This window comes from Protopterus annectens, chromosome 1.part0, assembly GCF_019279795.1.
Source record: "Protopterus annectens isolate FY-2018-M chromosome 1.part0, PAN1.0, whole genome shotgun sequence".
In the NCBI taxonomy this organism is placed as follows: Eukaryota; Metazoa; Chordata; order Ceratodontiformes; family Protopteridae; genus Protopterus; species Protopterus annectens.
Window position 1 is genome coordinate 552,856,419 of NC_056725.1, and position 27,201 is coordinate 552,883,619.

The 27,201-nt window shown below is 41.3% G+C and overlaps 1 protein-coding gene across 1 annotated transcript in view; it reads right to left on the minus strand.

The window, feature by feature from the left end:
* Nucleotides 1–27,201, minus strand: part of PTPN14 (protein tyrosine phosphatase non-receptor type 14) — a 1,716,286-nt gene that overhangs the window by 1,364,244 nt on the left and 324,841 nt on the right. Inside the window, exon 2 of the mRNA XM_044061300.1 lies at nt 23,940–24,060. The gene's annotated coding sequence lies outside the window, so the exon portion shown is untranslated. The remainder of the gene's footprint in view (nt 1–23,939; nt 24,061–27,201) is intronic.

The following is a 27,201-nucleotide window of genomic DNA, read 5'->3' on the forward strand; positions in this document are numbered from 1 at the left end:
AGATCCAAGAAGTTGCTAAAAAATTCAAACAGGAATTCGGGGTGGCAGACTTCTAAGCATCAAGTGGTTGGCTCGAGAAATTTAAACTGTGATACGAGATCCCCCAGAAAGTCTTGTGTGGTGAACCCAGTGTGAAGTTCCAGTAAAATTTGTGGTAGTGCTCATCAAAAAGTTCCTGAACTTCACCAGAGGCTTCAAAGATGACATCTTTAACGCTGATGAGTGCGGACTGTTTTACAAGGCGATGCCTGACAGGAGCCTCATCATGAAGGGTGACAAATGTAAGAGTGGAAAACTTTCCAAAGAATGTTTCACAGTTCTGCTTTGCGCTAGTTCAACTGAAGAGAAACCAAAGCCCTTGGTGACTGGTAAATCGGCAAAGCCACATGCATTCAAGAACCTGAAGCCCGAAGACCTCTTCGTCACTTGGAGATCAAACAAATGCACATGGATGACTGGTGCCCTATTTGAGGAGTGGGTATGGGGTAACAACTGAGAACTGAAGAAGAAGAAACAGTCTATTCTACTGATAGCAGATCACTGTCCTGGCTGCCTGCAAGTGAATCATCTCACAAACATGACACTGAAATTTCTGCCTCCAAACACTATCTCAAAAATCCAACCTCTTGACCAAGGCATCATCAAAAAGTACAGTTGTGTACACTTACCATAAATGTAGATGTTCAAGTGTATTCACTGTTGCAGTCATCACATTTAGGTTATCTGCTTGCAGTAGCCCTCAGTCGGCCTGATTATCAAAGTCTTGGGTCCTGCATCAGTTGCTGTCTCATCTTCCATGACGTCAGGTAGTCAGGGGTATAAAGCATGCAGCCGACGCCATTACATCAGTTTTTCTTGCCCAGATGTCAGGTGCCCCCCTAATGGGAAGCAATTATATATATATATATGCCAAAAGAAGTCAGGGGGCTGGAGGGAGGCTAACCAGGACTGCAACACTGAATACATTCGAACAGCTACATTTATGGTAAGTGTACAGAACTTGTACTATGTTCTTCGTGTTTCACTGTTGCAGTCATCACATTTGGGTAGATTCCCAAAGCTAAGGATGGGAGGAGGAATTCAGACAGCATTAGGACCAGCTATAAGGCCCTGCAAGACTGCAGTGGCAAAGCCAGCTCTGGATTTAGATAAAATTGGCAAATGGTAATGCTTGGTGAAAGTATGTACAGAACTCCAGGTAGCAGCTTCTAGGATGTCCCTGGTAGGTACATCTCTGAGAAAGGCTGTAGAGGTAGATGCAGCCCTGGTTGAATGGAGTCTAATCCCCTGTGGGATAGGTTTTCCATGATGCTTACAGCAGAAATTAATGCAATGGCCTATCCATTTAGAAATGATTTGCTTTGAAATAGCCTTCCCCTCTGCCCCTGCAACAAATGCCACTAGCAGTTGTTCAGATTTCCTTTGAGGTTTAGTCCTGCCCAAGTAAAATCTAAGTTGTCTGTGCACATCTAAGGAGCACAGTATCCGTTCCCCTTTGTTCTGTGGATTAGAAAAGAAGGTTGGTAAATGAATGGACTAATTAAGAGCCACACTGGATACCACCTTGGGCATGAAGGAGGGATTGGTCCTGAGGGACACCCTGTCCGCATGAAATATGATGAAAGGCTCCACTGTCATAAGGGCCTGTAGCTCAGATACCCTTCTTGCTGAAGTAATTGCTAAAATTATGTCTGTTTTCCAAGAAAGAAATTTTAACTCTGCACTTGCAGTTGGCTCAAAAAGAGGAAGAGTGAGTTTTTCCAATACAAAGTTAAGGTCCCGGGCTGGAGTTGGGGCTCTCCTGGGTGGTCTTAAGTTTTTGGCCCCTCTTAGGAACTGCTTTGAGCAGTGAATGAGAGAAGAGGGATGGTTCTGTGTTGTAATGAGCTGAAATGGCTGAGGTGTGAATTTAGATGGAGGAAAAAGAAAGGCCCTTCTGAAGCATCTCAGTTAAGTATTGAAGAATCTGAGGTAAACTGGGTGCTGCTGTGCCCATCCTTTGTGTTTGGTTCCAGGCACAGAATCTTTTCCATTTTTCAGCACAAGATTTTCTAGTACTAGACCACCTTGCCTCCAAAATGACATCCAACACTTGTTTACTGAGGGATGGTAATGGAGAGATTAGGTAATCAGCCAGGCTGCCAGGTTCAGGGTGTGAAGATGAGGGTGCAGAATTTGGCTCTCCTGCTGTGACAGCAGGGTAGGGGTCTGTGGCAGGTGCCATGAAGCCAGCAGTGACAAACTGTGCAAGAGAGGGTACCAGTGTTGGCGTGGCCAGTCTGGTGCAATCAGTATCATCCTTGGTTTGTCCTGCTTGATCTTTAGTAGTACTTTGGAGAGGAGAGGCAGAGGAGGAAAGGCATAAACTGATAGATTTTTCCAGCTGAAGGACAGAGCATCCACTTTCCAAGCTTGTTTGTGGGGAGTCCTTGTGCAGAATTTGTCCAATTGGTAGTTCTGGGGGAGGCAAACAGGTCCATATCTGGGCTCCCCCATTTGTTTATTATCATGTTGAAAATCTTTGGTTCCAGTTTCCACTCATGTGGATGCATGAGATTTCTGCTGAGTTTGTCTGCCAGTGTATTTAGTTTCCCTGGTCCTTACTATTAATTGTCCTGGAAGAATGTGGTCCTTGAAGGCTGTCAGAGCATTCTGTACAGCTAACATTTCTTTTTGATTGATATGCAGGTGCATTTGACTTGGGTTCCATTTGCCCTGAATGCACTTCCCTGCCAGGTGAGCCCCCCATGCATAATCTGATGCATCTGTTGTTAGGGTTTGTGCGGCAGGGGGTAGACTGAATGGTAGTCCCTTGTTTTGGTGGCAGACCTCTGCCCACCAAAGGAACTCTAACTGTAGGCAAGGTATGATAGGGATCATTGCTTCTAGATACTGAGAATGTTGACACCATAGGCTTTTTAGATACCACTGTAGTTTCCTCATATGCAGTCTTGCATATGGAATTAGTAGAATGCAGGAGGCCATGAACCCCAATGCTTGCAGTATTTGCCTTGCAGATAGCAGGGTTTTTGTGGCCATTAGTTTGAAGTAGGTTGTCAAATGAATTTGTTTCTCTGGCGTGAGGAAAGCCATCTGGGAAGTTGTGTTCAAGCTTGCTCCCAGAAATAGAATTTCTTGACAGGGTACCAGATGTGATTTATTTTCATTTATGGTGTACCCCAGCCAAGTTAACACCTTTTGTACAAATGCCAAATGATTCAAAAGTATGTCCTGGCTTTCTGCCTGAATTAAACAATCGTCCAGGTATGGATATATTTAAATATTTCTTTGCCTGCAAAATGCAATGACTGGAGCTAGGCACTTTGTGAATACCCTGGGTGCAGTAGATAAGCCAAAGGGACTGCAGAGAACTGATAGTGCATGTAGTCTGCTTTGAAGCATAGGTATCTTCTGCAAGATTCCCTGACTGGGATGTGCAGGTAGGTTTCTTTTAAATCCAGTGCTGCCAACCAGGCATCTTTGCCTAGCATAGGAAGTAACTGGTGAAGAATTAGCATCTTGAATTTTGGAATCACCAAAAAGGTGTTTAATATGGAAAGGTCCAGGATAGGATGCCAAGAATCATCTTTTCTGGGTACCAGGAAAAGTCTTGAGTAGAAACCTTGTCCTTTTTTCTCTTCTGGTACAGTTTGAATAGCCTTTATGCTTAAGACAGAGAGTACTTGCTTTTGAGCCTCTGCCCACTGATTTGGGGGTAGATCTGGCCACCCCAATCTTTCCCCCTAAAGGAGCAGTCAGTTGAGAAGTGCTTGGAAATTTTAAGGTTAAATCATTGAGACAGTTTACCATAGGGTGGAGTCTTACTACTCCTTGATTTGGAAGTGGGAGCCCCCCACTGCTTAGTCCTGTGCGTACCCTGGGACTGCAGCCTGGGTGTTCTGCTGGTTCTGAGGTTGGACTGAGAAGGCCTGGAAGAGGCAGGAAAAGACCAGTTCTTAGAGTGCCAATGCCTACTAAATCTTGGAGGTTGTACTTGTAGGAAATATTTAACAGTTTTCATAGATTTAGCTTTTTCCTCCATCTTTTTAAGAACTTTTTCTGCTTTGTTGCCAAACAGGCGGTCCTGATTTAAGGGAGCATCCAGCAATTTAGCTTTAACATGATCTGGCAAAGATTGCTCCTTAAGCCAAGCATGCCTTCTAAGTACAGACCCAGTGACAGCAGCCCTGCAAGATGCCTCTAGTGAATCAAAACCACATTGCAAAGTATGCTTTCCAACCTGTTCAGCAGAATGCATTAAATCCTGTAAATCCTTATTTTCAGCACAGTCAGGAATCAACATCATTTTCTGTTTAAGCAATCCAATGATATGCTGCTGATACTTTAACATATGAAACTGACAGTTTAAGGCCCTAATGGCCAAAGTTGCAGAAGTGTATACTTTCTTACCCCATCTATCCAATACCCTTGAGTCTCTATCAGAGGAGGTAGGATTTTTGGCAGTAGTAGCCTTGATGCCCTTGGGTCCTTGTGAAATGGTCTCAGGATCCGCAGTAGGATTTTTAAAAAGGAACTTGTGAGAGTCAGGAAAGTACAGTTTTGTACCTACCATAAATGTAGATGTTCGAGTGTTCACACTTCTGCAGTCATCACACTTGGGTTATCCTGCCATCAGGTGGTCCCGCAGTCGGACAGAGTTCCAAAGTCTTGGTCCGGCGTCAGTTGCTGTCGCTTCTTCCCTGAAGTCAGTGCACCAGGGGCATATAATATGCATCCAACACCATTTTCTTCAGTTTTTCTTGCCCCAGATGTCAGGTGCCCCCAAGTGGGTAGGCAATGCATATTGCTAATCAAAAATATACATATAAAATAAAAACAATACCTTCAGTTACCAGCAAATACACCCCAAAGGTTGTATAAGAAAGAAGGGTATAGATAAGTCCAGCTAGTTCAGAGAGGATGGAGGGAGGGTAACCTGGACTGCAGCAGTGTGAACACTCGAACATCTACATTTATGGTAGGTACAAAACTGTACTATGTTCATCGTGTTACACTGCTGCAGTCATTACACTTGGGTAGAATCCCAAAGCTAAGGTTGGGTGGCTGGTCTATAAAGAGTTAGGCTTGGCTAAGAACTGCAGTGGCAAATCCTGCTCTGTATTTAGAGTAAAGAGGCAGGTGGTAATGCTTAGTGAAGGTGTGCACTGAACTCCAAGTTGCAGCCTCCAAAATTTCCTTGGTAGGTACTCCTCTGAGAAAGGCTGTTGAAGTGGCTGTTGCCCTGGTGGGAAGAGGCCTAATGCTATTAGGGACTGATTTTCCATACTGTGTGTAGCAGTACCGAATACAGTGTCCTATCCATTTGGATATAGTCTGCTTTGAGATAGCCTTGCCTTGTGATCCTGCAGCATATGCTACAAACAGTTGATCAGTTTTCCTGAAAGCTTTTGTTTTGTCCAAGTAGAAGCGTAGCTGCCTGTGTATGTCCAAAGAATACAGAAGTTTCTCCCCTTTATTTTGGGGGTTTGGATAAAAGGTAGGCAAATGGATGGTTTGGTTAAGAGCCACACTAGATACCACCTTTGGCATGAAGGTAGGGTTTGTCCTTAAAGATACCCTGTCCTGATGAAAAATTATAAAAGGTTCCACTGCCATTAATGCCTGTAGCTCTGAGACTCTTCATGCTGAAGTTACTGCCAGGAGCAGAGCTGTTTTCCATGATAAAAATTTTAGATCGGCTGTATTGGCTGGCTCAAAAGGTGGTAGGGTCAGTTTTTCCAAAACAAAATTGAGGTCCCAAGTTGGTGTTGGTGCTCTCCGGGGTGGTCTTATATTTTTTGCCCCTCTGAGGTACTGCTTTAGCAAGGGATGAGAGAATAAAGGAGGATCCATGTTGTAATGTGCAGAAATGGCAGAGGCATGGATCTTAATTGATGAAAAGGATAGGCCTCTGTCCAGCATCTCAGTTAAGTATTGTAAAATCTGAGGAATGTTTGGAACAAGAGGGTCAAGGCTGTGAGTCTGGTTCCAGGCACAGAATCTCTTCCATTTTTCTGAGTAAGCTTTACTGATGCTAGGCCTCCTGGCCTCCAAAATGACATCCATAACTACTTTAGAGAGAGGTGTTGCCTGTTTGACTAAAGTATCTGCCATGCAGCCAGGTTTAGGGTTTTGAGCTGGCCGTGCAGGATCTGATTGTTTTGTTGAGTCAGAAGGTGTGGAATTTGGGGCAAAATCCATGGTGGGCCCTGAGCCAAGTTCCTTAAGATAGGGTACCAGTGCTGGCATGGCCAGTCTGGAGCAATCAGGATCATCTATGTTTTTTCTTGTCTGGCTTTTAGGAAAACCTTTGAAAGGAGAGGCAGTGGTGGGAAGGCATAGACTTTTAGGTTTTTCCAGCAGAACAGAAGAGCATCCATTTTCCATGCTTGTTTGTGATAAGTCCTTGTGCAGAATTTTTGTAGTTGGCAATTCAGAGGGGAGGCAAAAAGATCTGTGTCTGGGCATCCCCATTTTTGTGTTATCATGCTGGAGATTTGTGGATTCAATTTCCATTCATGAGAGTCCATGATATTTCTGCTTAGGTCATCTGCCAGAGTATTTTTCTTTCCTGGCAGGAATTGTGCTTGCAGGTGAACCTGGTACATTAGAGCTGTGTTCCACAAGGTCATGGCTTGACTGCATAGGGGATAAGAATGAGTGCCCCCTTGTTTGTTTATGTACCACATTACTGTGGTGTTGTCTGTCTTTAGTAGTAGTTGTCTGGGATGTAGAAAGTCCTTGAAAGCTGTTAGGGCATTTTGAATAGCCAACATCTCTTTTTGATTGATGTGAACATGCATCTGGTCTGTGGTCCACTTGCCCTGAATGCATTTTCCTGCCATGTGTGCTCCCCAGGGGTAATCCAAAGCATCAGTTGTTAGAGTTTGCCTGGCTGTGGGTTGGGTAAAAGGCTGACCCTTGTTTAGGTGACATGCCTGTGCCCACCATCGAAACTCCCATTGTAGGCAGGGAATCATTGGAATTACTGCTTCTAGACTGTGAGAGTGTTGAGTCCAAACACTTTTTAGGTACCATTGTAATTTCCTCATATGCAGTCTGGCATATGGTACTAGTAGAATGCAGGATGCCATGAATCCCAGGGCCTGCAGAATTTTTCTTGCAGGGAGATGGGACGTTTTTGCCAGTAGTTGAAAATATTGAGTTAGTTGCACTTGATTGTCTAGTGTGAAATAAGTCATCTGGGCTGTTGTATTTAAGCTGGCACCCAGGAATGTAATCTGTTGTGAGGGCACTAGTTTTGACTTCTTTTCATTTACTGTGTACCCTAGAGAAATTAGCACCTTTTTCACAAAGGCCAGATGCTGTAGAAGAGTGTCCTTTGTCTCTGCTTGAATGAGACAGTCATTCAGGTATGGATATATTTGAATTCCTTTTTGTCTGCAAAATGCAATTACTAGTGCCAGGCACTTTGTGAAGACCCTGGGCGCAGTAAATAAGCCAAAGGGCAGTGCAGAGAATTGGTAGTGCATTGTACCAGCTTTGAATCTGAGGTATCTTCTGCAATTTTGTCTAATAGGGACATGCAGGTATGCTTCTTTGAGGTCCAGAGTAGCCAGCCAAGCTTTCTTGCCCAGCATGGGTAGAAGCTGCTATAATGTGAACATTTTGAATTTCGGAATATGCAGGTAAGTATTGAGAATTGAAAGGTCCAGTATGGGCCTCCAGGCTTTGTCCTTTCTGTGGACCAGGAAGAGTCTTGAGTAAAATCCTTGTCCTTGTTCCTGTCGTGGTACTTTTTGTATAGCTCTCATGTCCATGAGGGCTGAAATTTGTTTTTGTGCCTCTGCCCATTGATTTTGTGGCAGGTCTGTCATTCCTTTTAGCTTTGGTAAAGTATGAAAGTGGAATCTGTAACCTTGAGACACAATATTCAGGACCCATTTGTCTTGGGTGATTGTTTGCCAGTTTTGAGAAAAAAGTGCTAGTTTTCCCCCTAAGGGGGCTTCCAAATGGGACTTGCTTGGCGTACGCAAAGAAAAGTCATTGTGACTGTTTCCTGTAAGGTTTAGACTTGTCCTCACCTCCTTTTGGGGTTGAGGTGCCCCACTGTCGTTGTCTGTTTGAGCCTTGGGATTGAGATCTGCCTCTTGGGCGTCTGTATCTGCCTCTCTGTGGCCTGTCTGACACTGGAAAGGACCAATTTTTTGTTGGCCAATTTCTGCTAAAACAAGGTGGCTGTACCTGTAAGAAATCCTTGACTGTCTGCATTGATTTAGCTTTATCCTCCATTTTCTTTAACACCTCTTCTGCCTTAACACCAAACAAGGTATCATGCTGTAAAGGAGCATCCAATAACTTTGCCTTAAAATGATCAGGTAAACTCTGTTCTTTTAACCAAACATGTCTTCGAATAACAGAACCTGTAACTGCGGCTCTACAGGAGGTCTGTAAAGAATCAAAACCACATTGCAAAGTATGTTTTCCTACCTGCTCAACTGCATGCAATAAATTCTGCATTTCTTTACAATCAGGAGCTTTTGAGCTAGCAAGCATTTTCTGTTTTAACTGAGCCATTAGATATTGTTGGTACTTAAGCATGTGAAACTGGCAATTTAAAGCTCTTACTGCTAAAGTTGCAGACGTGTATACTTTCTTCCCCCATCTATCCAAAGCTCTGGAATCTCTGTCAGAGGGTTCTGGATTTTTTACAATGGAAACCTTAACTCCTTTTGGACCCTGTGAAATAGTTTCTGGATCAGCAGAAGGGTTTTTGTAAAGAAACTTGTAAGAGTCAGGTACTCTATAATACCTATCTTGCTTGGCTGGAGCAGGGGGCAAAGAGTCAGGAGATAAGCTGGATTCAGAGAACACATCATCCACAATGTCTAGTACAGGTGGAATAGCCAGGGGCCTGTGCTGAGGCAATAGCCTTTTCTTGGATTCAGAGTAATCCTGACTTTCCCAATGGAAATGTTCCCTCATGGTATGTAAAGTTTCCCCAAAAGAATAATCCTCAGGAGGAGAGGCTGAAGGGATAGATTCCTCAGCATCAGAGTCCTCATAGGGGGGTAAAGAGTATCCCTGGTCTGAACAGGAATCAGAGGAAATGGAAACCTGATCAGAGGAGTCATAGTCTGTATCCTGCCTAGGCCTTTTCTCAGCAGGAGGATGGGAACCCCTGATAAGAGTAATGAGGCCTTCGGCCATTTTAAGCATCTGTTTCTTAGGCATGGAGGACTGTCCAGGAGAATGCTGTACTTGTTTCTTTGTCTTGAATGGTACCTTTGTCTTGGTTGTTGTTTTAATGGTAAGTTGTGAAGGTCTGAAAACACCCTCAGAAGCAGATGCTTGCTCAGCGGCTCCGGACCCATCTGAGGGATTAGTTTCCGTAGGCCCAATACCTTGAGTTTCCAGAGGCCTAGATGTCTCCACGTGGGAGTCAGAAGCGGCCTGTGGCTCTGAGGTAGCAGGTGTCAGAGGCTGCGAAAGCACCTCACTGAGAACCGGCGAACCAGCGACTGGCCTAGAAGAGGTTTCGTCGTTGGTTTTGGACCTCGGATGCCTGTCTTTATCCTTGTCGTTGCGTTTCTTCGGTATTGAGGTCATCGGCTGATCCGACGGCATGGTATAACTGAACCTTCGGCCAAAGTAGTGTAAAGCAAAATCAAAACGCCTTTTTATAGTGCGTTTGTTGAATCTAGCACAAAACCGATACCTAGTGATGTCGTGATCAGGGCGTAGACATGGAATACAGTAAGAGTGGAAGTCCTTATGAGGTATTTGCTTCCCACAAGAAATACAATTATTAACTTTTTCTGACAACGGTCTGAGGCAAGAAAAAGGTTTCCCCAACAGGGTACTTAGCTTTATTGAAGACTTCAGATCTGAAATTCGACTTCGAAAATCTCAGGAGTCGGCCGTCCGGCACTTGCGAACTGCTTCTGCTTCGGGCACCATGCGGCAAGAAAGACTGGAGAAAATGGCGTCGGATGCATATTATATACCCCCTGGCACACTGACGTCAGGGAAGAAGTGACAGCAACCGACGCCGGACCAAGACTTTGGAACTCTGGCCGACTGTGGGACCGCCTGATGGCAGGATAACCCAAGTGTGATGACTGCAGCAGTGTAACACGATGAACATCCCTGTAATATCAGGTTTTCTGGGAGCAGGAGGTAAAGAGTCAGGGTCAAAGCTAGATTAAGAAAAGGCATCATCAACAATGTCTAGTACAGGAGGGACAGCTAAAGGCTTGTGCTGGGGCAGGAGTAAGAAATCCGTAAGCCTTTTTTTAGAATCAGAGTAATCCTGGTTTTCCCAGCGAAAGTGCTCCCTAAGAGTATGCAGGGTTTCACCAAACGAGAAATCCTCTGGGGGGAAGCAGAGGGAATAGAGTCCTCTGCATCAGAATCCTCAAAGGTAAATAAGGGTAAATCCTGGTCCTCAGAGGAAACAGACATTTCAGAATCCTGGTCAGAAGTATCATAAGCAAATTCAGCCCTAAGTCTCTTACAGGGGGGAGGTTTGCTTCCCCTGATTAAAGTAATAAGGTCTTCAGCCATTCTTATCATCTGTTTTTTAGGCATAGTTCAAGTTTTAGGCCTTGAAGAAGAAGATGGTGTCAGTTTAATATGCAAGTCACTAGGCCTGAATACACCCTCAGAAGCCAGTACTTACACAGCCGCTCCGGACCCATCCAAGGTAGAGACATCCACAGGTACCACAGTTGAAGCATCTCACAGCATACCAGACTCCGAATGGGTCTCAGTAGAGGCCTGCGAATCTGAAGTAGTGGGTATCAGGGGCTGCGAAAGCACCTCAGTGAGTACCTGTGAACTGGCAACTGGCTTAGGAGAAGCGTTGTCGGCAGTTTTGGACCTAGGCGGCCTGTCTCTGTCTTTATCTTTGTGTTTTTTCGGAATGTCGGTAGTCAGATGGCTTACGGAAGACATATCTGGATAATTGAACAGAGTACCAAAATATTTAGAAGCGTAAATATACTGACGATGAATAGTACGTTGCTTAAATAAGGCACAAAACCAACAGCGAGGTACATCATGGTCAGGGCCTAGGCAAAGAATACAGTACGAATGAAAATCTTTGAGAGGGATTTGCTTTCCACAAGAAATACAATTATTGACTTTTACTGACATTGGTTTAGAGAAGCCGCGGTGGTGCAGCGGTAGCGTTGTTGCCTCACAGCAAGAGATTCTCCCGTTCGATTCTTGGCTGGAGCACCTTCTGTGTGGAGTCTGCATGTCCTCCCTGCGGTCGAGTAGCATTCGAAAGACATGCGTGAATGGGCGTGCCTTCGTTGAAGGCTAGGCGTCGAGCTGGCACCTCGGCACCATAAAAATCTAATGCCAAATCATTAGCAGACCGGAGTTCCGCTGTGACGACCCCTAACTGGGAAAAGCCGAAAGAAAAACAACTGACTTTGGTTTAGAGCAAGAACAAGTTTCCCCAATGGGGTACTTAGCTTTAGTTGAAGACTTCGGTTCTGAAACTCGAAAATGAAAATTTCAGGAATCGGTCGACCGGCACTTGCGAACTGCTTCTGCTTCAGGCACCGCACAGCAAGAAAGACTGACGTAATGGCGTCGGCTGCATGCTTTATATCCCTGACATCATGGCAGATGAGACAGCAACCAATGCAGGACCCAGGACTTTGATAATCAGGCCGACTGAGGGCTACTGCAAGCAGATAACCCAAATGCGATAACTGCAACAGTGAAACACGAAGAACATCATTTAAAATGCACTATCGAGCCCAGCTCCTGCAATGGGTCACTAGTAAAACACAAATCTGTGGTCTGCCTGTGTAAGCAACTTTGCTCAACGTTTTCTGGAATTCATAAATTCCAACACCTTGGATCAACTTATTCACACCCCCACCAGGGGCAGCAATATCCTAGACCTGGTCATTACCAACATGGGCAACCGGTGTTCCACACCAGAGGTCAATTCCTTGTTGTTCAGATCCAACCACAAGCTAATCACCCTAGACATCCACATCCCATCCCCACCCCCAATTATGGAAACCACCATAAAAAACTTCTCCAAAGCCAACTTCACACTTCTTAAGACAGAAGTGGCAAACTTAATAACACCCATGCAGACGGACAATAGAGGTACGACTGCTGAATCCTACACAAACACACTTTATAAGCACTTACACGAGTACATGGATCATGCAATCCCTAACAGACCCAAGATGTTATCCTCCAAAAAAAAGGAAGCCAATCTGGTGGTCCTCTGCCATAAACAAACTCTACAACAGAAGAAAGAAACTGTTGCAAAAAAGAGTAAAATCCCATGACTGGAGGAACTCCCTGGTCAACCTCAGTAAGAAGCTGAGATCCCTCATAAAATCCTCCAAAGCTAGTTACGAAAACAAAACCGCCACTGATTCTAAAGACAACCACAAAGCTTTCTATAGCTATGTCAAGAATCTCAATGGCAACACTCAGATCTGCTCTGAGTTATAGCACAATGGCACTAAATGTACAGAACCAACTGATATTGCCAACATCCTGGCAGATAGGTTCAGTGCTAACTTTACCACCCTCTCATCCCCTAGAGGTCCCATCTCTATACCGGAAGAATGCAAAGTTCCTGTAATCACGGCTGCACAGGTAAAAAACACACTCTCCAAAGCCAAGAACACAGCATCCATGGGACCTGACAATATCCCAGACTGCGTTCTACACAAACTACAGAATGAACTGGCACCCTACCTAAGTACCATGTTCAATCATAGCCTCACCTCAGGCTTTGCACCCACTGAATGGCGCACTGCGACGGTTATCCCACTCCACAAAGGAGGAGCCATGACAGACCCCGAGAACTACTGCCCCATTAGCCTGATGAGCCTGGTCTGCAAGGCCATGGAATGTATCATCATGGAACTCGTATACAAAGACATTGGTAATCTCCAAACTCTGGACCCTACCCAGTTTGGGTTTGTAAAAGGCAGATAATGTCTCCTAAACCTGACTGACTTCTTTGAAGCAGTCACCAAAGCCATAGATGAGGGTAAGGTGGTTCACACAGCTTATCTAGATCTCACCAAGGCTTTTGACACCATCACCCACTCTGGAATTATAGATAAGCTCACTAAACTAGGTATAAATCCCTATGTCACAAGATGGGTTGCCAACTGGCTCACGGACAGAACCTGCACTGTGAAAGTAGCAGAATCCAAATCCGACTTCAGACCAGTGACAAGTGGTGTACCACAGGGTTCAGTCCTGGGTCCTCTCCTGTTTGGTATCTACTTTTCTCTGAAGTACAGGCTAACACAGAAGGTCTTTGGCTAACAAAGTTTGCAGATGACTGCAAACTAGGAGCCATAATCGAAACTCCTAATGATGTGGACATACTACAAAAGGGCCTCACTGAGACAGATGCCTGGTGTCAAAGCCAAGGCCTGAAGCTCAATGCCAAAAAGTGTATTGTCATCCCCTTTGGTAAAAACTCTATACCCATGAACTACCACATAAGTGGTAGTCTACTTAATGCCAAAAGTGTGATAGGAGACCTTGGGACACAGGTGAACAGTAGTCTCTCCTTTGATAAACACATTGCCACAGTGGTCAGGAAATCCTTCTATGTGGCTCACCTCATCACAAAAGGTTTCTCATCCAGAAAAAAAGAGGTCATTGTTCCCCTCTACTCACCACTCATTAGACCCATTATAGAGTACAATGCCTCTTTTGGTATGTACCTCACAAGACATCTACAACAACTGGGAAGGCCACAGAAATACCTCACAAAGAGGATTACTGGCCTCAAACAGATGCCCTACGCAGACAGTCTCAAAAAACTCCAGCTTTACTCCATTGCATATCACCTACTCAGAGGCGATCTCTGCCTAACATACAAAGTTATGTCAAACACAGAGCTGCTGGACATGCTCCACTTAAAGAAATCCCAATCCCTCCGAGCTACATGCTCTAGGGACCTGAACCTTGTCACCACAATAAACAGAACATGCTGGAGGGATAGATTCCTGTCCCAGAGACTTCCCATACTCTGGAACAGACTACCTATGTCAAACAGAGCTCCTCATTAGCAGTCTTCAAGAAATACCTTGAGGATTTGATGGTAAATAGGAAAGTCACCCCAGGGATCACTTCTGTGGCTCTGCTTGACAGGGGCACAGGAAAATATTTTCTTGGGTGGCAAAAGCCAGGGTACCTTTTTGGCTAGGCTTCTATAGGCCCTAGAACTAATAGCCTAGTACCGGCCTATGAACCTATGTAGGTGCTAAACCCTGGCAGTTTTTAGCAAAGGTGGGGGTTGCATGGGAACCAGAAGTCAGATGACCAGATGTATGTGATGACATTCTATACAGAAATAATGTTTTAATATTAGGTGAGACAGAAGTCTCAGGGAAGTCTGTTTCTTGGAAACAGACACAGGAGGATCCCTCACCTACTTCATCTTGCCTTGCTTTATTAAGTAAGTAGAAACAGTAATTCCCTAGATCAGTCAGAAAAATATAGTAGGAATAGTTAAGTATTGTTTTTCCTGTAACTGTATGAAACTTTCCAGCTGTGTTAATTTTTAATATTTCCTGTGATTGAAACTCTGGTGTCTACTGTAAATAGATATCTCATATTTTCATGTTCTTTTTATTAGTTATTAAATATATTTACAATTTTCATTGTGGCTGGTCCTTCAGAGAATATTTTAACCTTTGAGAATACTTCTATCTACAGGTGACACTGTGGCCACTCTTAAAACCTGGCTGTTTGGTCAACATTACCATTTGTATTAATATTAATTTCACTCAATATAATTGGGTACCCTTGCAAAGTATTAGGTAGGTGGCTTTGTAGCATCCGTTGGCAGTGATAACTACCTTATAGTCTGAGCAGAAGGGGGCACAGCGGGAAAATCTGTGACCCAGCCTTTCCTAGGTAGGTGTGTGTGTGTGCGCGCATGTGTGTGTCTGTGTGTGTGTGTGTGTGTGTGTGTGTGTGTGTGTGTGGGCTGCTTTGAGCGGGGACACAAAGCACTGGTTTAACAGAGAGGGTGTTGGAGGACTTGGCTTGGACACTCAGTTGAGGACTTAACCCTATAGCTGTGCTAGTGAGGAGCCTTAATGGGGGCCCTGAAAACAAATGGATATAAAGAAATCCAGACCCCGAACTGACTGTGCTCCCTGTGTGCTCTTAAGGGAAATTGTCCTTGATGCAGAGAGGTCCTTATTTGGAAATACTGAGTGCATCCATTTGTATTCCAAGTGAACTTCTCTCCCCAGTGTCAATGGTGAGGATTCAGGCTCCTTGATTACTGGTCTAGAGTGGGGATGTCACACTTGGTCCTCTGTACATATTTTTACAAAGCACTATACGCTTGAGTACTTTTCTAGGTCTAGAACAGGCTTTGCTAGGACCATTCTGTAGAGGCTCCTGGACTCTTCTCCTTCCACATCCCAAATGTAATTAGCTAGGGTAATCTACCCCTACTGCAGCAGTGATCAATATGAGGAACATAGTATAGCTGTGTAAGTAAATGTACTATAACAGTAGATGTTTGAATGATCACTGCTGCAGTGGCCGCTCCCTCCTTCCATCCCCTCTGTTTGTTTTTTGGGGGTGCTTTTTTTTCCCAGATGTGGACATTTATTTTTTTGTTATTCCTAGCACTGCCTTTCAGGGCAAAGCCTCCCTCTCTCTGTTGGCAGGAAAGCTCTGAAGGGCTTTGTGCCCCAAACTGTCTTTCAATCAGCTCAGCTCAAACTACCTGATAGTTTCCAACAGACAGACTACAATGAGACAATATCAATGTGGGGTTACAGCAGTCAGGCTTCATGATGGCCACTATGTTTTAAGTTTGACAAATGAGCATATTAACCTAAGACACTTAAGACATAAAAGTGAAAAACTATTGTGCTGAGGAGTGCTGAGGAGTGCAATAAAAGGTAACCATTTGAAATGTCACAGAGACTGAATGGCCAAAAAATGGACTTACATATGCCAAGTCTGACATGGCTATTTCTGGGAATATTCCCTTTTCTCTGAGATATGGCAATCAAAGCTGATTTATATAAGTTTTAGGGGTATGGGGGACTTGCCTCGTGCAAAAAAAAAAAGAAGTTTAAAGGAGGAGAGCAAGGTTGGAGATTGGCTTTTCTCCTTGATTTCCAATATTTTTTTGATCTGTCAGCATTCAACAAGTGCCAACATTTCAACAGGGAGTTGCAATACAATGCTGAAAAGTAAAGTGACAGTGGTGCTACAAGCAACATTTCATCAGTAATGTCATTTAAAACCATGTACCTATGACATGATTGATTACCATGCTATATAAATGTCAGTAGAAAATTGGTGCTGCAAAAATTAAACCATGCAGCTAAGGCTCAAGATGAACAATCTACATTAATGTAGAAGCACACACAGTTTAAAGTTACTTTGTGCTAAATGTGTTGTGTATTGTGCACTGTGCAGAACAAACACAATCCACTGAGTAGATGCAACTGTGTTTCTGCTTCTTTGCATAGCAAATATAAATATGTATTTTAATTTCTAAGCACAACATTACTTTTTGACAAAGCAGTTTTAATGGTGCACAATCAGGGTGCTCTGTAGTTGCTTCTACAATATAACAACCACTGCATAAAAGTGTGCATCATACAGTGGGGCTGCAAGCGTGGTATGGATAAGTGTATTTGAGTTATTTGCACCACATGCACCAAGCCACACAGAACAGTAATCGAGCTAAAGATGTGAGTGAGCTAGTTAAATGCTGATTTTTATGGCCCTCCCCCCAGTTAGTGCTGGGCCCTACGCAGATACCAGGTCGCCTTGTGCTGGATCTGTTAATGTCCTGAAGCACTGCATTGCCAAAGCCTACTTTGCTTCCAGAATGAACACTTAGCTTGAAGTGCTAGTGAATATGCCAATAAATTACCATGTTTCAATATCACGCAGGTTCTAAAGTTATTTTTATATGTTGGAGAAGTACCAGCAGAGCCTTCTGAATGTGCTTGAGGACGCCTCTGACAATGCTCTGTTGTACTTTTTGTAAGACAATACAACAGGCAAGCTTCAATGACAAGGTCTATTTAGAAATGTGGAATCCTAGTTTGTACTTCATAACAGTGAGAGAGAGAGAAAGAGCTATGTAATTAGCGCATAGGCATCCAAGGTATGTAACAATACTTCCTCTGTCTTTTCTATTTTTTCCTACTGCAGTAAAGATGACCAATGGCTATATGGAATGATTTATGAAACAGTTAATATTACTTCACGCATAAAAAATTGATTACTTTTAAAGCTACACTCCTGTGAAAGGCTATAGTTTGCTGTTTATCATTGCTTACAGCTCATAAATCCTTCTAGCAGATGTAAATGTAACCAATATGAATGTCTTACACACAACAAAATAAAAAAAGAAACTAAATCCATAGAACAAAGCAGGATCATAGGGTGGCAGTGACGGCTTTTATATTTTGAAGTTTTAAGTCCCAGAAATGGTACACAGTTTCATACTGAACTGAGGGGGTATCAAATGGGAAATTCCTCCAGGAAAGTTTGGGACAACAGGGAATCAGGCAGATATTCCTAAAATACGAATTTTGTTGAAAAAAAAATAAGACAAACCTCTCTTACTGAGGTATTTAATATGACTTTTTGGAGTTGGGCACCATTCTGGATCAACAGACTGCTTAGCAACTAAGTAAAAAGATATTTTCTACTCCAGTCATTAGTAATTTCTTAGTCAAAAATGTCCTGGCTTCCATGAATATGAGAACAATTTCTGCTGAAAATAAAACTGTTTAGAATTAAATGTGGATCTTTCGGGCACGAAGTTAGATGGCCATGAAGTAAAGTACTCACAGTTTTGACTTACACAAAATTAATTTGCAGAGAGAATGACATTCAGGAAAACATGATAAAAGCAGGAGTGTGTAATATGGCTTTCTTAAGCATTTTGAAGCCATGACAGTTAATTTTAAGATCTCTACCTCTTGGGGTTGAGAAGCTGTTTCAAGATCAGTGGAAAAAGGAAGAAGCATAAAAAAAGTTAAGATTTGAGAATAAAAAGAACGTGTTCATCTTTTAGATCCAAAGTTGACAACTAAAGAAATAATATATTATGGTCTAAACACGGTCTCCTGTAGCAAACAGAACCACCTGACAAGTTCCACAAAGAGAAATTTAATGTAAAACAAATGGTCCATTCACTTGCTTTTCATAAGTCAGTGCCAATGACTTGCTCAGCAATGCTCCTTTTATCTAGTACATAAACTGAATGTACAATTATCTTACATTTCAGACCCCACTTCAGACTGTTCACAATTTTCCTGCATTGGAGGTGTGGAACATGAATCATTCCTGCTGTTTTTGAGACATCATACAGATGCTGTATTGTTCATACTTATCAGACATGGACGACCAGGCAAAAGACTTTGTTTTAAGCTCCTTCACAGCCAAAACCACTGCACCATCTCAGTTATACTTACATGAAAAACATTTTTCTTTACTGATCAAATACCTAAAGTCCTGCAGAAATGATGCCCCCATTGCAAGCCTTTTCTGAAACATCTCTCATTAGTTTTCAGTGGTGCTATACACATGATAAGACATGCTCAGACATTATGATTCCATTTGTATCCTGTGTTTTCAGATGCATTGTTTGTTAATAAGTTTTGAGAGTGATGGTTTTTATACTATTTCCCCTTAAGCATCTTACTAGATTTGTCAGCTGTAGTTATTTTACCATTAGCAGCTTGTATTTTTAGACTGGGCAAAGAAAAAAGGTCCATTTCTTCTACTTTCTCAAGTAAGTTGCTTTTCCTCACGACGGCTGATATTTTTTGACCAGCCGAGAGGGTAATTTTGATTCTGTCTGGAAACATTACCTGGGCTTTAATGTTGGCTTTTTTTTAAGTCTTTAATAAGTGGGATACACACTTTTCTCTTTGTGATCACAGTGGAAGTGTAATCATTGTCAAATCTTATATTTTTCCCATCCACTTGGACTGGATTTCCTGACCATGCAGCTCTTAGTATTAAGTCTTTGTCTTGTGTAGGTAGGAATTTTACAATGATGGATCTCACAGCTGTTGAATTTTTTGATGCAGATGTAGATGACACAGTCCTGTGGGCTCTCTCAATTCTGAAAGATAAAGCTTTAGGGAGGTTTAGTATTTTTGGAAGCCAAACATTTAGGAAGAGAATCATATTTCCTTCCATTTTCTCTGGAACTCCATAGATCCTAATGTTTCTTCTGGATCTACACTCTAGGTCTTCCACCTTTTCTAGTAACTGGTTATTTTATTTTAGTAAAAAGTTTATCCGGTTGTTATTTTCCATTTGCCTGCCACCTGTTTCATTTACTGATTCTTCTATAGCTGCTATTTGGTCAAAGTGAGTAGCAATAATTTCCTTTGAGTCATCAGTTTGTTTTTTGCTTTCTTTCTTCATATTTTCCATAATCTTCTCTAAATTATCCATCTTTATAGAAAGATCTTGAATGCTGGTGATTATTGTTTGAAGTTCCTTTAGCTGTTTCAGTCTGTAACTGGTGACAGAACTTCTGACAGGGAATATGTTGGTAAATAATTGAACAAAATTGAGATTTCTTCTGATAAAGTTGTTCACAATATCAAGATAAGTAGTTGCGGACAAATTCTTCAATGTTTCTTGAGTTAAAATAGAAAATCCTGTCAGAAAAAATCATTTCAGGCAGAGCATCAAGAAAGTGCAATTAACTCCTTGGTATCTTGGCCACACCCCCATCAACAGAAGAAAATGGCTTTGTTTTCTGGCACCAGTTTCTCTGCAATAATAATATCCAGGAACCATGTTCTCTTATGGCCAGGTATAACATAAAGCACAACAACTGGTTCAACATAGAAATATTTAGAGAATACATAGTTAATGAATTCAAAATATGTCATCACCACCACAACACCTTTATCTAAAATACTTTCTCTTCTTTGTGAAATAAACACTTTGCACGTTAATAATATTCTGTCATTGTCAAGTATATATAAATCTTTAAGAACCAATATGCAAATCCCAGAGGAATCCTTATGGAATTTCACAGAGGGAATAAACAAATCCATTTTTTCAGATAGTGATAAAGAATTAGTACTTAAATCAATTAGTAGCACAACGTCATCCCCTTCTTGGAAAATCTTCAATTGGAAATACATCCATAGGAGCTTTATTACCTCACATAAGATGGACTTGATATCAAAAAATAATCTTAAATGTTGGAGATGTGAAGAAATACTTTGCGCAGATTGGGTACACAATGTTTCTTACATGTAAAATAGTAACTCCATTCTGGATAGAGTTCAGAAATTTCATAAAAGCATTGTGGTTGGACAAGTGTGAAGTATCTGACTCATTATTACTGTTCAATGCACCGATACCAACACATATCCCCAAAATACAGATGTACCTTCTTTGGTCCTTGCTTGCAATTGCAAGAAAAAATCATTATGTCAAATTGGAAGTGTAAAAAAATCCTATCATTTACAGATTTTTTACTATTAGCTAAACTCGTATGTAATAGGGAGTTGCAAACTATTTCAGAAAGAACTACTAAGATAACACGTAAGAAATTAACTTGGTTGAAGCTTGAAAAACTACTAGATAACATGTAATCACAACAATGACATTATATCTGTTATGGACATTGTAAATAGTTATTGTCCCATGTTATGATGTTTTTAAGACATATATTGTGCATATTTATATATCATATTTCTTATATTATTTTATTTCATGAAAATCAATAAAACATGTTTTAAATAAAAGAAGACATGCTCAGACAAATATTGTAAAGTTTTGCCCATGAGCAGAAAGCTTTTGCAACTGTTGGCAATTCTGGAAATAAATGACTTAAAGAATCTGTGGCTTGATTTAATGCTTGTCACGGAGCCACTGTGCCTTTCTCATGTGAAATCTTGCAATATATGTTATCAAAATGCATGGAACCTTAAGTCACAAAGCTCTGAAGAACTGTCTTACTTGTGCTTCAGAAAGGCTCACCATCTTGCTAACGAGATCAGAAGTCTATTCCAATCTGTTTGTAAAATGTCAAATGTGCAGGTTCAAGTACTGAGCCTGCACTGTTAGGAGTATCTGTTCAGAATGCAACCACACTTAGCATAATGTTTCACTGGCGCAGACAGCTGAATTAATAGGAAGGCTTTTAAAGCATGTCTGGCCTTACAGCTATCTCACCAAACTTGAGGACTAGTAACCCAATAAATTCACCTATTTTCTGGTTTGAGATAAAAAAACGCAGGACTTAAGACTACAAACTTCAAACAATGGAAAGCTTTAATGACTACACTTCAGAAACACAGAGGTATTATTTATGGATATCAGGCTTGATTTTAAGCTCTGTGTCTCTAAAGTATAGCTAAACAATCCACTTATGCTATACTAACGAGGTCAGAAAATGGCTGAAACGTGCATGTCTACAGCTAGTGGGGTTTAGCTTTATTGGTCTGAAAGTACCCATAAAAAGTAAAAAGTAAAATGTCATGGGCATAATTAAACATTCTATAACATATATTTATTGTTTTGTCAAATAAAAGTTTACAGAATTCAGCAAAATTTCTTTCAGCCCTTGGCCTTTAGACACTTTTAGTTATTTTTTCTGTTTTGTTCAACAACTTCAGTTTTGTTTATATCTTTATTTGCATCCTTTACATTTTCAGCTGTCAAACATTTATAAGTATTAGGTTCTGTACTAGCCTTCTCCCCATATCATAGAGGGATGAAGCCCAGACTGTGATCCAGATGACCTGGTAGCATGTGTGTTAAAGGGAATGAGCCAAGGAGGGTGGCAGGCCGTAGCTGAGTTGTTACTTACCTGCCCATCTTGGGGGAAGGGAGGATGCTCCCTCACCAGCAGAGTGGTATGTAGAGGGAGTGCTGAGTGTTACAACAATGAGAAACAGACCTGTCATGTAGTATACAGCACAAGCCAGGGAAGATGTGTATGGAGACGTATGTTTCTCAGAGGGGCAGCAAATAGTGGAGCTTGAGAACTACTTAAGACTAAGTCTACGTTAACTTTGCAAACATAAACTCATGAAATAAAGTAACTGCAACTCTAAACCTATTACTAGTCACACTAAATTTATCAACTCAACAAAATCAAAATGCTACTGCAGACAGGTCATAAATGCAGGTAAAACTCAGTCAGATTGCAACATACAATAAAGAGAGTGCTCGTAAAGGCTTATGTAAAAAGCAGATACAGTAAAGTAAAGGAATTTGCCAAAATACTGTTCAATTTTAGGAAAATTCTAAAAGGGAAATTAAAAGATAAGGATCAGCACATCACTATTTTCTAGACTTAATTAGTGGCTGACAAAGCAAAAGCTCATTTCCATAACCTTAAAACCTGCTATTAATATGCAAACAAATGAAATACCTGAAAATAAGTATTTCTGCAAAGAGGCAATCTCCCTTGCACCCCTAATCCTCAAACTCATGTACATTAACTTGATATTTGCACAACATTCAAGACACTACAGAATGGTAAGACCAAAGCAGAACAATCCCAAGAGAGCTAGGGGATGAACAGACCACATCACCATTGTGAAAGTATCCATTTCCACAGTGCAAGCATGCAAAACACAACTAAAAGCTCCAAGGGTACTACTATCAACTCTCCGAGAAACCACAAATGGCAAGAAAGAAAGAAAGCCAAATTCCTTCAGCTGTATACCAATACAACTGTCTCCACTACTGTACAAAAGTCAACAGCACCCTATTCAGCATCTTATATTGCCATGCCTAAGATAGCCCCCACAAGAGGTACAGATACCACAACTCCATAGGTATAACAAGCTACTTATCATGTCATCTTGAGAAAATGTTACCATGCCATGAAGAAGTCTTCAACAGTCTCAGTACCTCAGCAGGTAGCACACATACCTTTGGACCAGAAGGCTCAGGGTTCTATTCTAACCAGGTAGCTGGATTAATTTTCAAATACTGACACTGTAGTGCAGCATAAGGGGGGAGGTGCTGAATTCCTGAGTTTACCTTCCTTTGGATGAGAAGTTAAACAGAGACCCCAGCCATGGCTCTCAACCTGCCATGTCCACAATAAGGACCACCACCTTTCATAATGTGTAACAAATGGGCAAAATGTGGAACACTCACTAATAGCTTACTAACACCTTCATCTAGGAAGCTCATAGGATGGTTGAAATGTGATATTTTTAATTATATAATAGTTATTTTAATGAATTAGTAAAATGCAGTTCTAGTTACCATGGATATCAGATTTAAAAAATGCTAACAATGAATGTGTGACAGATCCTTTCAATGTGGAACTATGAGGAACCATCCTTGTAATGAGGTACACTTGAGAGATATTCCCATCTGCCTGAGCTGGTGGAAGCTCAGGTGGATGTAAAAGATCCCACAGCACTTAGAAAAAAGAATATGAGAAGTTCCCCAGTGCCCTGGCCAAATTTCCACACATCAGTATGAATACCACTTCCAGTCCCCACCCCCCACCCCCCATAAGAAGCCACTGGCATAGTAAGACTAACCCAGTCAACAAAGCACAAATAAATATTATACGAATTCTGAGTAAAACAGAGCTGTGAAGTGGTCAGCTGAAAAAAATCTCAACGAAAGCAGACCACAAAGATCATGCACTTTTTTCAGCAAAACATCTGACAAATACATGAGATAGTGAACATTAGAAGAAAATGAAAACTGTTAGCATGATAATTAGAAAAAATCTTATTAAATCATTTAATTTACTTAAATATTCAAGTAAAATAAGTATTTAACTATCTGAAATTCAAAAGAGCCATTAGTTTTTTAGTATTCATTCAGTTTCTAAAGAAGATACTATTATAAAGACCCAATATGAACTAAAAGCAACAATTAACAATGTAAAGGACCCCAAATATCTAAAACTAATATATTAGTTATTAAAAAACTATAACATAAGTAGCAACGGTACTTACCTTGGGTTCCTTAATACATCCACTTGTAGCAGCAGTACAATTTCACACCTCCTGACACCTGATGAGTTCCTGGCTGGACAGCTTTTGCCTGAGATAGTTCACCAAAAAACAATAATGAAACCTGTCATAAAGCAAATGTAAATACCTTGAGAACCATAAACATTACTGAGAAAGTAAAAATGCAATACTTGTTTAATATAATCTTTCATAAGGGTGATATTACTTTATCATCCAGACACAAAATTGAATTTATAGTGACAAATCAAACAGAAATTAATATGTTACTGAAATTATACCAACATATCCCTCTAAATATAGTACACAGACCTCCCAACTATAAGTAGTATTTTTGTTCATTCTGCTGTGACTTTCAGTTTTCTGCAGAGCATTGTCTATCGTGACATTCAGTTGATGAGATAATTATACAAACAGTATGTTTACTAATACTTGCATATTTTACTCACAAATAAGAATAAATGTCTGGAAAGGATTACTAGTTAAGGCAGCAGGTATCAGAGAAAATCATTTCCAGTATTACAGAAGCTTTCCTTTGATACGATGAAGAACAATATTAATGTTTTTTGGATAAGGTTTTTAAAAATATTAATATATGGCACATATTTACAATACTGCATAAGAATAGATGAGATTTTCTCTGACACTAACTACCTTATTTAGGCCAGAAGCCATTTCTGATCTGTATGCTGATTAGGCCTATGAACTGGTACTCCCTAATGATTCTAAGCAGACACTGCCTGAGACAATTAGACAAATGCAATTCTTCTGGCATGGTACCCATCAAGTGGTATATGTTTATCCAGCCCTATGTACCTCATGACTAAAGGCAGGAGACAGAAAATAGGGAAAAACTAATAAGATAAGCAGCTTGCTGCAAGAAGTTACCAAGCTGATGACACCCCATGAGAATGGAGTAGTAACACGCTATACAGGAGACAGTACAATAGAGGCAAGTCAATTTATCAAGGATCTGATGCTGGAGACAATAATTGGACAAGGGTAAGGCGGTCCACACAGCCTATCTGGACCTCGTCAAGGCCTTCGACACTATCCCCCACTCTGGAATCATAGATAAACTTACTAAGCTGGGCATAAATCCCTACATCACTCGATGGGTTGCCAACTGGCTTACTGACAGAAGCAAGACTGTAAACGTAGCCGACTCCAAATCTAGCTCCAGACAAGTGACAAGTGGAGTACCTCAGAGTTCAGTCCTGGGACCACTCTTGTTTGGCATCTACTTCTCTGAAGTACAGGCCAACACTACGGGACTCTGGCTAACAAAGTTTGCAGATGACTGCAAACTGGGAGCCATTATTGAATCCCCAAATGATGTGGATATTCTACAAAAGGGCCTTACAGAAACAGATGCCTGGTGCCAGAGCCATGGGCTCAAGCTTAATGGGAAGAAATGTATAGTTATCCCCTTTGGAAAAAAACATGTACCCATGAATTACCACATAGGTGGCAGGACACTAAACATCGAAAGTGTGATGAGAGACTAAGGGACACAGGTGGAAAGTGGTCTCACTTTCGATAACCACATCGCCACAACAGTTAGGAAATCCTTCTATGTGGCACACCTCATCACTAAGGGCTTTTCATCCAGAAAAAAGGAGGTCATTGTCCCACTGTACTCATCCCTCATTAGACCCATTATAGAGTATAATGCCCCGTTTGGTAGGCAAAGAGAAAAGCTAGCAAGTACGGCTGGTGCACGGCAAGCAAGTTAGTCCGAACAAAATGAAAATAATGCCAGCACCAGAAAGGACTGATACCAATAGCTTTATTGAGCTGAATACTAGACCGGTTTCAGCACATGGCTTTCATCAGTAGATTAATACACTTTGAAGAAAAAGCCCTACCATAAATACCTCAACAATGATGACATCATTTCCTGTCATAAGAAATATATATGGTTAATACATAAATACACATATATATATATATTTGTACAAAGTTCAAATAGCATGTATATGAGAAAAAAATATATGCTTTTAAAATAATCAAATAAATTAAACAAATCAGGCATAAACACTTAACCTGAAAAAAACAGTATTTATAATTTATCATTGAGTCCAGGGGAAAACAAACCTCCTAGTTTCACTATCCATTTTCTTTCTTTATTGTTAAGAATTTCATGCCATCCAGTTTTGAAAGCACGATTACCTGTAATGTTGTCTATGATAGTAAAATTAAATTTAGCAGTGGGATGATTCAATGAGTGTCTATATAGGGCATTGGTGATCCTGGCATTCCTGATATCCCCCAGATGTTCAGATATTCTAATTCTTTATAAGTATTTATGATAGGGCTTTTTCTTCAAAGTGTATTAATCTACTGATGAAAGCCATGTGCTGAAACCGGTCTAGTATTCAGCTCAATAAAGCTATTAGTATCAGTCCTTTCTGGTGCTGGCATTATTTCTGTTTGGTATGTACCTCACAAGACATCTGCAACAGCTGGAAAGGCCACAGAAATACCTCACTAAAAGAATCACAGGCCTAAAGCAGATGCCATATGCTGACCGTCTAAAAAACTCCAGCTATACTCTGTGGCATATCATCTACTCAGAGGCGATCTCTGCTTAACATACAAGGCCATGTCAAACCCTGAGCTGTTGGACATTCTCCACTTAAAGAAATCCCAATCCCTCAGAGCCACACGCTCCAGGGATCTAAACCTTGTCATCACAATGAACAAAACATGCTGGAGGGATGGGTTCCTGACCCAGAGACTCCCCATACTCTGGAAGAGACTGCCCATACATGTCAAGCAGAGCACCTCATTGGCCCTCTTCAAAAGGAACCTTGATGATTGGATGGGAGATAGGAAATTCACCCCGGTGATCATGTCAGTTGCCCTGCTAGACAGGGGTCCAGAGAAGTAAATATTGTGGGAAGAAATATCCAGGGAATTGTTATGGCTAGGCTTGCATAAGCCCTAGGGCCTATAGCCTAGTACCAACCTATGAATCTATGAACCTAAATACCTGAGAAGATATTTAAAATAAGTGGTACATTAACGGACTACATACCAAATAATAATCTGACAATATAACAAATTGTGGACAGCCCTTCAAGTCTTTCTGATGCTGTCATGGAGGTGCGTGCTACCTACACATTGGTTAGAGAAAATGTGGCATAACTAGCTTCAATCCTGGACCAGATGGAGTAGAAGCTAAATGAAATAGAGGATAGGTCTCACCAAGAGAACATCAGGTTTACGACTATTCCAAAGCTGA